Genomic DNA, 11,512 nt, shown 5'->3' on the forward strand with positions numbered 1-11,512 from the left:
ACGGTGAGCGCTGTGAATTGTGCAAGACTGTTGAATCACAGTTCTGTACTTCTGAAACAAATAATACAATATATGTTAAAAAAAAAAAGAAGAAGAAGAAGAAGATAGCCGGAGGGGAAGAATAAAAGGGGGGAATTGGAGGGGGAGACGAACCATGAGAGACAATGGACTCTGAAAAACAAACTGAGGGTTCTAGAGGGGAGGGGGGTGGGAGGATGGGTTAGCCTGGTGATGGGTATTAAAGAGGACACATATTGCATGGAGTACTGGGTGTTATACACAAACAATGAATCATGAAACACTACATCAAAAACTAATGATGTAATGTATGGTGATTAACATAACAAAAAATTTAAAAAATTATTAATTTTTCTAAATTCCAGTATAGTTAATGTACAATGTTACATTCATTTCAGGTATACAAATACAGTGATTCAACAGTTCTTTACATTACTCAGCATTCATCATGACAAGTGCCCTTTTTAATCCCCTTCACCTATTTCACCCATCCCCCCACCTACCTCCTCTCTGGTAACCTGTTCTCTATAGTTAAGAGTCTGTTTTTTGGCTTATCTCTTTTTTTCTTTGTTTGTTTATTTTGTTTCTAAAATTCCACATGTGAGTGAAATTATGTAGCATCTATCTTCCTCTGACTGACTTATTCCACTTAACATTGTGCTCTCTAGCTCCATCCATATTGTTGCAAATGGCAAGATTTCATTCTTTTTTATGGCTGAGTAATATTCCATTGTATATATATTCCACATCTTCTTTATCCATTCATCTATCGGTGGACACTTGGGCTGCTTCCATATTTTGTCTATTGTAAATAATGCTGCAATAAACATAAGGTGTACATATATTTTCAAATTAGCATTTTCATATTCTCTGGTTAATATCCAGTAGTGGAATTACTGGACCATATGGTAACTCTATTTTTAATTTTTTGAGGAATCTTCATTCTGTTTTCCACAGTGGGTGCACCAGTTTGCATTCCCACCAACAGTGCATGAGGGTTCCTTTTTCTCCACATCTTCACCAACACATATTGTTTCTTGTGTTTTTGATTTTAGCATGGCCCCATACTCTTGGCCAATCTGCCTTCTACTTTTTCCAGGATACAGACATTGACCAGCACCTAAAAAATGCTTAATAAAGTCTTCTTGACTGAACAGTTAATGATTGGAGAGAAGTGGTTTTCCATTAAATATATTCCTTTTGATGATTTCCTCAAACATTAGGATGTAATTCCAAAATAATGTAGCCAGTCACTCATAGGAGGCAATTCCATGAGAAGCTTAAAAAACAAATTATGTGGTCTTGGATAAATAAGACTACAGGATTGTTAATTCTGTCTCTGACTCTTTGGAGGTCATACCCACAAGCCTCAGAGCTTCACTTGCTCCTGGTCCAAACACTAACAAGTCCTCTACATCATGCCAGAGCTCCAGAACCTCTGCCAGTTCGTCCCTGGTAGCAAATTTGGGCTCATCCCATTGCACGTGGGAAAACCCACAAGCAATGAAAGAGGGAAAACAAAGACTCCTGATTTTCCTATTTATTATAAAGCAACCAAACTCAGAAGTTAATAAATGTAAAAGGCTGAGAAAATGGAGGATGAGATAAAGGAATGTGGCTATTTCTCAATGCCCAGCACTGTTTAATCAGCTCTTCAGACACAATTGCTTAAGGACTGAGAAACTGGTACAATTTAAGGCTCTGGTTCATATATTCAGTAAATTCCACCCCCCATCTCCATCAGCTAGGGAAAATCCAATCATTCCATAATTACTCTAGCCCAAGGTGGGTGGGGAGCAAGGAGGAGGCAGAAAACTGCCTGTGGGAAAGAGCCTATTTTCTTGGGAACCCTCTGATGCATTCTTATGTTGGTAAAGTTTTCATTATTGTGAAAGAAGACATTTTGCAACTTAAAAGGCAGTGTTCCCCAGAGCACAGGCACTGCAGTAATTTGACAGAGGTCTCATGATGTCACAATTAGCATGACTGAGTGATTTTCTAATTTGCATAATGCCTTGGGAAGAAAGAAAAAACAAAACCCAGCCCCAAGCACAGCACTCAGAAATAATCAGGAAGAGTACTGTTTCCATCTCTGCCTCCCTCTTAGGTCTTAGGTGGTGTCCTGAGCCTGGCCCCTCAGACTCTTGGCAGTGCCCAGGTACAGTCTCTTACAAAAGGGTCCCCTCTTCTGGCCTTTACTCGTCAAGACAGATCAGTGCAGAAGCCCCACTGGTACATCCCCAAGGGTTAACTGTTGGCCTGCATTGACACACAAGCCTCCTTGCAACAAATGTTCATTGCTGAATCCCCAGCGCACAGCCTAGTGCCTGGGGTAGAGTATGGGCTCAATAAATATTTGTTGAATTAAATTAAAAAATCAAGTACTTGATGCCCACACACAGGGCAATCAGAGAAACATCACTAAAATTCCTGCCTCCAAGGTGTTTACAAACTAGTGGGGGAGATGAAGATAAACACAGAGGCATCCATCATTTTCCCAAACCATACCAATCTGGAGGCACAGTCCAGGGCTGTGGATTTGGGTGATAAAATGGTCACTGACTTAGCCTTCATTGGCAAATCACTGAAACTCACCTCTACTTTCCCCTACTCCTTCAGAGATGGCTGTGTCCAGCCTCTTGGAGACAACAGCTGCCTAACCTCTCCCACCATTCATGATGCAGTCCCCAGGTCACTAGGTGTCCAGCCCCACCCCAGTCTTCCTGTCCTCAGCCATTCCAGTGGTCATTTGGGATGTCCCCTACATTGTGTCACATTCCGTGGCCAGACCACAGTCCTAGGCAGCCTTGAGTTTCAGAGCCCTTAACCAAGGGGGCCGTTCTGTCACTTGACTAGGTATTTTAGTTCATTCTAGTTCCCCTTTCCTCTCTAAGAACATGGTGTGCATCCCTTTTGTTTGGACTTGAGAACTAATCTGCATCAGTCTTAAAATCTACCCCTCCCTCCTCACCAGCCCTCTAGGGCCCTGGGCTAAGCTTGAGCAATTCAATACCTCTTTACCAGGGAAATGCCCAACCATGGTTACAAATTAAATAATACTAAATGGTTTTTATTGAAAACCCTAAATGCACATGGCTGGGGGTCAGCTCAGTAGCTCATTGGCGCCTCCTCTATGGTTCTCTCTGATCTTCTGCTGGTCCTAAGAGAATGGCCATAGTCTCAGGGAATGTGACCTCATACAACTGTTTTCAAAGGGGAAGAGGGTGGCAGACCTTTCTGCTCACATATTTCTCTATTAGAAAAGAAGAATATTTCTCAGAACCTCCTGGTAGGCTTCCCTCTACATCCTGCTGTGCAGGATAATATGTATGCCCCCCTCACTCCCCAGCAAAGAAGCTAAGAAAATCTCCTCCCAAATAAATAAAATGGTGATTCTTTTAGCAAGGAAGGTGGGTGAATACTTTTATATAAATAACAGTGTCTGCCACAATCAACTGAAAGTGTGTGGATTGACCCAGGTAGCAGGAAATTCAGGGGTAGGCAGCTCCCAAGGCTGGTTCATTCATGTCAAGACTCCAATGTGCTCTCTGATTCTCTCGGCTTTACCTTCTCTGACACTGGATAGCTGACTTTGCATCCTCACGTATATAGTCCCAGTGCAGGCAGAGGGGTGTTTCCTCCCCTGTGCTACTTTTCGAATACTGAGGAAAATCCTTCTCCCAAACCCTTAGCTGACTGCTCCTCTGGTTCCATTGGTCAAGATTGGGTCAATACCCAAGTCTAAGTGAAAGGATATCTGGGAAATTGATTATCTGGCCTTCTGCAGAGGAGGAGGCATACCTCTGCCAGCAAGGAAAAAAGGAAGGGGATGGTGGTTGGTTAGGCATAGTAGCAGTTTTTAACCTACTATGAGAATTATAAATATTTAGAGTAGAGAGCTCTCCATGAGGCTGTGCTAATCAAACAGGTTCACGGCAGAGCAAGTTTGTGGTCATTTAACCCTATAGAAGGGGCACAGAACCAATCCCCTTAGCATGTTACTAAATTCTGTGGGTGATACACAAATAAATTGTTCGGTTCAAGCTATTTCAAGTCACTGGTTCATATTCCTTGAGGAACACCAGTTCTTTGCCTTTGCTCTCCACCTTGGTCTGTTTTTCTTGCTGGAGGAGGTAGGCCCATGTCTTAGCTACAAGCCAAGATGCCCATGAAACAATCCACCCTTCAGATGGATTTAGGAACCACAAGTACAGTTTGGATATGCATGACTGAGCTCAGGAAGGAGAGGAATAAACCCAAGCAGTGGGTGGTGTTGACCCTAGCCCTGGAAGCTTTATTAAGAATCATTGCTCAGAGTCCCCGCCATGTCATTAAGACTACTTGCATCATCCTTGTTGATGGGGATGCGGAGAAAGGGGAACCCTCCTACACTGTTGGTGGGAATGCAAGCTGGTGCAACCCCTCTGGAAAACAGTATGGAGGTTCCTCAAACAGTTGAAAATAGAGCTACCATATGATCCAGCAATTGTACTACTGGGTATTTACCACAAAGATACAAATGTAGGCATCCAAAGGGGTACGTGCACCCCAATGTTTATAGCAGCAATGTCCACAATAGCCAAACTGTGGAAAGAGCCAAGATGTCCATCGACAGATGAATGGATAAAGAAGAAGTGGTATATATACACAATGGAATATTATGCAGCCATCAAAAGGGATGAGATCTTGCCATTTGCAACAACGTGGATGGAACTGGAGGGTGTTATGCTGAGTGAAATAAGTCAATCAGAGAAAGACATGTATCATATGACCTCACTGATATGAGGAATTCTTAATCTCAGGAAACAAACAGTATTGCTGGAGTGGTGGGGGGTGGGAGAGATGGGGTGGCTGGGTGATAGACATTGGGTATGGCATGTGCTATGGTGAGCGCTGTGAATTGTGCAAGAGTGTTGAATCACAGATCTGTACCTCTGAAACAAATAATGCAACATATGTTAAGGCAAAAGAAAAAGAAGATAGCAGGAGGGGAAGAATGAAGGGGAGTAAGTCGGAGGGGGAGACGAACCATGAGAGATGATGGACTCTGAGAAACAAACTGAGGGTTCTAGAGGGGAGGGGGTTGGGGGGATGGGTTAGCCTGGTGATGGGTATTAAAGAGGGCACATTCTGCGTGGACCACTGGGTGTTATGCACAAACAATGAATCATGGAACACTACATCAAGAACTAATGATGTAATGTATGGTGATTAACATAACAATAAAAAACTTTTTTAAAAAAAGACTACTTGCATCATCCTGGCAACAATGAACGACATCTTTGCAGATTAGTGTGGTGGGCTTCACTGGCAAAAAACCACAGCTTTACTAACATTTCTATTTTTTTATGTCTGGCTTCCTCTTGGGAGGCTCAAACCCTGAGACCCTTAACCAGACATAGAAGATATTGACTCTGCAGTTTGATAAGGGCAAAGATGATGCAGAGATGACTGGTGGGGTCTCGTATATCATGGGGCAGTGTGTGGGACCAAAGGAGCATAGCTGACATCCACTAGAACCTTATTGTGTTAGACCTGAACTATCGAATTTAAATTCCTAACAACCTGGGGTTGGGGGATGGTCGTTCTAAATTGTTCCTAATTTACAGAGGAAGAAAGCTGACTCTCCCTGGGGGTTTGTAATTTGCCCAAAATCATACCCTCTAGGACTTGGTAGAGCCTGGCTTTGAATCTAGGATTTCCAGACTTCAATGATATGCTCTTCTTCCTTAGCTTATCTTATTGAAATTTTCTGAGAATTGTTGCAAATCAGGCATTCCCCAAATTCCTCTGTGAATCTCCATGGGGTCTCTGCATCCACCTGGGAGGCAAGCCAGCTACTCTAGGTGTGGTTCTCAAAAGTCAAGAAGTCAAATCAAATAATGATCTCTGCTCCCACAGGTCCAACTTTGTGGTCACAAAGGAATGAGCCATGCTTGACACAGCAGCACTTTAAACAGTAATGTTAAAATGCAAATATTCCTGGAAAGGACAGGGGACATCTTACTTCCCCACCAAGATGGAAAAGAACATTAAGAGGGCTCCACTGTGCCAGGAGAGGAGCATGGAAGTGTGAAAAGATCACAGACTAGTTAGAAAATCTCAAAGCAGGGGCCTTGGACTTGGGGACTTTAAACCAATGTGTGACTCTCTACCCTCTCCAAATGGCTCTCCTTAGAAAGTGGCATGTGTGGACAGCATTGATGACTTCCTTAACTCTCTGGCTTCCATTTGGCTCCAGCCAATGCTAAATATGGCAGCAGTCAGCTACCCTGTGGCAAGCTGACTACACTGGACCTTCCTATCATGGTGGGAGCAGTGATTTGTCCTCATCTGGATACACACACGTCTCAGACAGGGGTCTGTCTTCCCTGCCAAGTACCAGGAAGCAACTGTAAGATCAAGGCTCTGGTGTCAGGCTGCCCTGCCAAAATTCTGGCCCAGTCATCCAGGTCCCCACCTTACAGATGGCCGTAGGGATCAAAGGGGTATGCTCATTACTATTCCCAGACATTTTCTATCATTTTGCAGGCACATGCCTGTTAACTTCTTATAGATCTATGTCACAGGTATTATTATTCCCATTTTATGGATGAGAAAGTTGAGACTTTGGTGAAGAACTTTCGTTAAGAGAGTAGAACCCTAGGTCTGTCTGTGATTAGCCTCTATGCAAGACAGTCTCTCAGACACACCATTCCAGGTACTTGGAAATATACTATATCATTTAATGACATGCCCACATTATATAAATATGAATATGGATCTGGACATAACTATATGTGTATGTTGTGTGTGTTTAAAGAACAGCCATTCCAGTTGACATTAAGCAGCAAACAGGGTCTAGTGCTACCAACTGAGTGTAAACAACTTTTGCAGAATATAAATAATATTCAGACAAAGACACTGAATGAAACAAGACAGAAACAAGACCTCTCCATAATCATATGTAAACCTTATTAGAGATAAAGACACACTGCAACCACAAAAATAACTAATAATTAACCTTTGTTCCTTTACCAGTGACAACTTTAGCCCCATTTTAATCTTTTTGCCTCCTGCATAACAATTACCAAGACACTCAACAATAGGGTTGTTCCTTCATCCCACCTAGAACTAGCTTCCACTTCCCTAAACCATCTTTAGAATCACCCAACAAGCCTCACATTCCATGGGAAGCCTCTCTCAATTTCCTCTTTCTGAAATTCCCCAATTCCCCCAAATCCCCCAGTGTGGGTCTTCCCCTTCTCCTGCTGTAGAAAGTTAAACAAACCTGACCTTGTTCCTCGAAAAATGTTCCTGGATCTTTGGCTAGTGGGGCTTTGACCACACACACACACACACACACACACACACACACACACACTTTAAAGGATTAAATAGTGTATTCAAAGATGAAACTCACTGTACATCAATTTTACCCACCTCATGCAACTAATTCAGAAGATGGAAGGCTGGATCACTCTCCCAGATTCCAAGCTCCCTTCGTCTTTCTGTCCCCTATCTGTGCAGAACCTACTCCAGGATCCCTGAACTTTGAAGCCAATGCTTAAGTTTCTCAAGGAAAGCCCTAATTTCCCAGCACCTGGCTCTAGTGTATTTTAAGCTCTCTAGGCTTAAAACAGAGATTACAAACATCTGAGGAGGGACCAGGCTTCAAGAACTTAAAACTCAAACACAGAAGGAGATGCCAATTGCAGCCACTGAGGCAAGACAGGAAACCAGAACCCCTCCCATGACAAAGAGGTGTAAGAGCCCTGGTTTGGGAGGGGGATTCTTGACCTGGCTCTGCCATTTTGGCCAGAGGGACCTCAAGCAGGTCATTTCACTCAAGATACCTGATGTTTTAATGTGAGCTCCGCAGGGCCCCGATACTTACCTGAACACAGAGACCCCCAGGGATCAAAAACTCTGCCCTAATCTGTCTTAAGTGCTCATGCTTCTAATTTAGATAGCATTTGAAGAACTCACAAGATAAAAAAGCAGTTTGAAAAATCACCACACTAGATAAATCTCTGGTACCCACAATTTATGTCAAGAAAGGACAGAATACAATTATTAAACACAAAAAGGAAACAAAATGTTCAGTCCATTCTTCAAAACTTTAGGGTCAAATGTCTGATGACCTTGCCTAAAGAAGTGTTGGCTGAAGATCCTCTGGCTCACAGGGAACCTTAAGAAAAGTTTGATTGATGGGTGGATTATAACATAGTATAAATATGCCACTCCCATTTTAACATTTAAGTAAGAATGTTCAATGCCATCATCCAAAAGAGTTAAGTATTATGGGGATTTCCGATAGCACAGGGATATGGAGAGATAGAGCTATGTTTCTGCTTCTAGGCCCTCAATATGCACCCACAGCTACTGATGCATCAGTCTGGCGGGGTTAAGGCCCCGAACCACAGGGGGCAGCAGTTAGGGAATGGATCCAGAGCCCCTGGGATCCTGGTAGAGGGGGAAATGTGGAGGAGAGGCGAATGTACATCTGTGATGTGGATTAGACAGAAAGGGAAATGTGAGTTTGGGGTGGAGGACAGGGGAAAGGAGCTGGGACCCACTGGCTAGAGGATCCTGCCAAGTCTGGAGAGTGAGTGGGGTGCTTGCCAATCACTCCTCTCTCGGAGGACAGCTAATTTGTCTGGGGGAGAGAAACAACACATACATAGACTCTGTTTCCATGAGGTTTCTATTTTTGTTTTTCATATCTTTTAAAATCATGGAAGAAAGACACATATACACAGGAAAGTGCACAAATGACTACTGTATGGCTTAATGAACCCACACAGACTGAACACACCACTGGGCCAGCTCCCAGATGAGGAAACAGAGCATTGCCAGCCTCCACGCCCAAGCTCTCTTTCGCTCCTTCCAGACTCAGACCACTCCCTATCCTGCCTCGAACACTATACATTAATGTTTCTTGTTTCCAAACATTATGTAACTGGACTCACCACAAATATATGCACTCTTTTGTGCCTGGATTCTTGTGCTGAACAATACACTTGTGTGATTCATTCATGTTATTGTAAATAGTTGCATTTTGTTTATTCTCATTGCTGTTATATGGCTCTGTGTGCATATCACTCAAATCAGTCATCAATTCTACCACTGATAAACAGTTGTGTTATTTCTATTTGGGGGCTTTTATGAATAACACTGCTAGGAATGTTCTAGGACATGTCCCTTGATGCACAAAGGTAAACATTCCTATTGGGTTTATTCCTAGGAGTGGAATTCCTGGATCATATTATACATAAAAACTAAAAAGGCCATGGACTCTTAGGCATTGATGTTGCTGCTTTATTCGATGTAATTAAATAGTATACTGAAGTGGTCGTACCAAATGCACCTCCACCAGCGGAGCATGAGAGCCTGTGGGCTTTTTAGTTTTCAACCTAGAAGTCACGGAAAAAGAAAAAGGAAGTGGAAGGGAAAGAGAGAAGAAAAAAAGGGAGGACGATATGAGGGAAAAGCACATGCACACTTTCTTGTTATAGGGTCTGGCTTCCGGGTATGGGGAGGATATTGATAGTTATTGAATTATCTGACTCTACTAGGGACATGCCACTCTAGCAAGTGACAACACCCCTAGAGCCCAAGACAGCATGCACTTCTGTCCTTAAGGATGCCAATGATTCTTTCTGTCGTGTTTAGGCAGAAGACCAGATGTGCCAATGATATGGTTCACAGCCTAAGAAGGGATGATTTTGCCAGTGATTGATCCATTGACCTCCAAGCCATTTCAAGGACCGATAGGAGGTGGGATGACTCTGTCATGCTCCAGAGACCAAAGAGGGGATGGAAGGGACCAGCAGAAGACAAGAGACCAACAGAGAATAAGGTTGTACTTTTGATTTTATCCCCAGTAAACCGGTCATGAAAGAGTTACCCCAGGAGGAGTCAGCAAACAGAACTAAACCAGCAGCCTAGGCTAATGATGACTTGGTAACTTGGCTGGGCCCAGAGTCTACAAAGCAGGAAAACCTTAGCAATTATTCCCGTCAACAGGACTCTGACGATGATGGAGATTCAAGCTAAGTCTTGGTAGCTGCTACCACACGTGAAGGTGGTATAAGCCAGAGCCAAGGTAAAACATTTCAGTTTGCTGGGTGTGTATACATTCTGTTTCCTTCTCAAGATTAAACACGCTCTCCCCCAAGCGCCTCTGCTGACAGGCTTCTGAGTGTAAATGGTATATGATGTCTGTATTCAATGTCCGTCTCAAGTTGAAAAGAGAGTAAAAATAAGATCATATTTTTAGAAGCTGGGAGAGACAGACTGGACGGGTTGAGAGTGAAAGCACATTCCAGAAACCAAACTAACAGATGCTTCTCTTAAATGCAAATATTCCATCAAATCACAGAGAAGTTATGTGCTGTTTGAGAATGGACCACAACTAAGAATGTTCAGTCTGAACTCAGTTCTTTTCTCCATATTCCTAAGCAAATTCAGGAGAGACAGTAAGACTTTTAAAACAAATTAATTAATTAAATAAGAGATGGTCTTACATGTGGCTGGAATGGGGCCCTGACTGGAATCCAGGAGACAAACCAGATACATGCCTCTCAAGAAAATGGTTTTGGGGAGTAAGTCAAGAATTCCTATTTCAAAAAAACACATACCCTAAATGGCAGGAAGAAAGCATGGTGTTTATTGGTGAGTATGATTACCCACCTTCTCATCCACAATTTTTTTGGGCTTTTTGTTTCTAGATCTAAACAATCTAATTTAAAAATACTTACTGAGTTCCTACTATGTACAGATGCAATACTGAAATATACAAAAATGCCAATTAATTGAAGAACGAAAGATAAGAGAGATCCCCCTCTTCCAGGAGCCTAGAGTCCAGCAGAGGAGACACATAGGACTCACGACAACACCACATGGCAAGGAGGGAACCACATGGGTGGTTATGAACTACATTGAGCCATGATGCCAAGATCATGGACTTTGGAGCTCACATCCTGTCTTAGTCACTTAGCATCTGAGTACCTGGAAGAACTGCTACTCCTCCATGTTCTTACAAGAATTAAACAGGGAGGGGGAGGAGTAAGATGGCAGAGGAGTAGAAGACCTGGATTTTGTCTGGTCCCAGGAATTCAGCTGGATAGGGATCAAACCATTCGGAACACCTACGAACTCAACTGAAGAAAAGAACAGCAACAACTCTCTGAACAGAAAAGCGACCACTTTCTGGAAGTCATATTCTATCCCTTCATCATATTAACCCTAATTTTTGTACATATATAAGTTTTTCTTTCTTTAAAATTTTGGGAGGCACTTTTTTCTAACAGACCAAAATACACCCAAAATCTAGTGTGTGGCACTGACCTATGCACCAGCCTGATCATATTTGATCATATTCTGGTTTTGTTTTGTTTTTGTTTCTTTTTATCTTTATCTTTTTTTTTCTTTTTTCTTTCTTTCCCCTTCTTTTCCCCTGGTTTCAGGTCTTTTCTGATTTGTTTAGTGTATACTTTCTGGGGACGTTCTA

General features: G+C 42.6%; 1 long non-coding RNA gene across 1 annotated transcript in view; it reads left to right on the forward strand.

Annotated features, from left to right (window-relative positions):
• The window catches only part of LOC113938010, a 34,026-nt gene extending 23,869 nt beyond the window's left edge, over positions 1 to 10,157 (forward strand). The window contains exon 3 of the long non-coding RNA XR_003524785.2: positions 9,673 to 10,157. This is a non-coding gene — a long non-coding RNA (uncharacterized LOC113938010). The remainder of the gene's footprint in view (positions 1 to 9,672) is intronic.
• Positions 10,158 to 11,512: the final 1,355 nt, after the last annotated feature.

Source organism: Zalophus californianus, chromosome 8 (genome assembly GCF_009762305.2).
Source record: "Zalophus californianus isolate mZalCal1 chromosome 8, mZalCal1.pri.v2, whole genome shotgun sequence".
Lineage (NCBI taxonomy): Eukaryota > Metazoa > Chordata > Mammalia > Carnivora > Otariidae > Zalophus > Zalophus californianus.